Genomic DNA, 1087 nt, shown 5'->3' with positions numbered 1-1087 from the left:
TATTTATTATTATTCTGCAATTTGACCAGAGGGAAGCAAAGAGAGAGATGGAGAGTGAGAAAGGAAGCCACCAGGTCCGGGACTCAAACAATGTTTGGCTGTCTGGGAATCCAGAGCCTTAACCACTATACCACCTGCCAGGCCAATATTGTTTCTTTAGTTTGTTTGTTTAAAGAAATTTTTGCCATAGTGCACATGAAATTAGTATAGTTCCCACCACCACTGTAGTCACCACCGCCCAAATTTCCTCCTTCATTGTAACCATCACACCCTCCACCACCGCCACCATGTCCACCACCTTGGTTTCCATATCCTGGTCCACCACCACCATAGCCACCTCTACTACTATAACCAGGACCACCGCCATAGTTGTCACCATCACCTCCAAATCCATTATCTCCACCATCACCTCCTCTGCCGCCACCACCTCCACCACCGCAGCCTCCTCTTCCACCAAAGTTTCCACCACAACCAAAATTACCTCCACCATCTCCAATGTTTCCTCCACGACCCATAAAGTTGCCAGATCCACTTCCATGACCTCTTTCTGATCCAGCAGACCACATCTCTTGTTTAGAAAGGGCCTTTTTCACTTCACAATTATGCCCATTAATAGTGTGGTATTTCTGAACAATTTTTTTCAATTGTATCATGACCATCAAGTGTTACCAAAGCAAATCCTCTCTTTTTCCCACTCTGTCGATCTTCCATAACTTCTATGGTTTCAATCTCACCAAACTTTTTAAAGTAGCTCTCAGATTACATTCTTCTGTATCTTGTTTAATACCACCAACAGAAATTCTCTTCACTGGTAGACGAGCACCAGGCTTTACAGAGCCCTCTCTAGAAACAGCTCTATGGTGGCACTACACACCCATCAACTTTGTGTGGCCCAGCACACATGGCTGCCTCCCCTCTTCAACACGAGACTAAGTCACGAAACCAAAGCCCCTGGAACATTCGGTTTGGGGTCTCACTACCACACAGTCTCTGAGTATGCCCCATTTCTCAGAATGCTCTCTTAAACTATCATCTGTAGCTTCAAAGCTCAGAGCGCCAATAAACAGTTTTCTCAACTGCTCCGGTT

The 1087-nt window shown here is 45.4% G+C and overlaps 1 pseudogene; it reads right to left on the bottom strand.

The window, feature by feature from the left end:
* Nucleotides 1-185: 185 nt before the first annotated feature.
* LOC102486761 (heterogeneous nuclear ribonucleoprotein A3 pseudogene) lies at nucleotides 186-1082 on the bottom strand (annotated as a pseudogene).
* Between the last annotated feature and the right edge of the window lie 5 nt (nucleotides 1083-1087).

The sequence above is a fragment of the Tupaia chinensis genome, unplaced genomic scaffold, assembly GCF_000334495.1.
Source record: "Tupaia chinensis unplaced genomic scaffold, TupChi_1.0 Scaffold148450_1, whole genome shotgun sequence".
In the NCBI taxonomy this organism is placed as follows: domain Eukaryota; kingdom Metazoa; phylum Chordata; class Mammalia; order Scandentia; family Tupaiidae; genus Tupaia; species Tupaia belangeri.
Note: the sequence above shows the minus strand (reverse complement) of the source record. Positions and strands in the feature narration are given on the sequence as shown.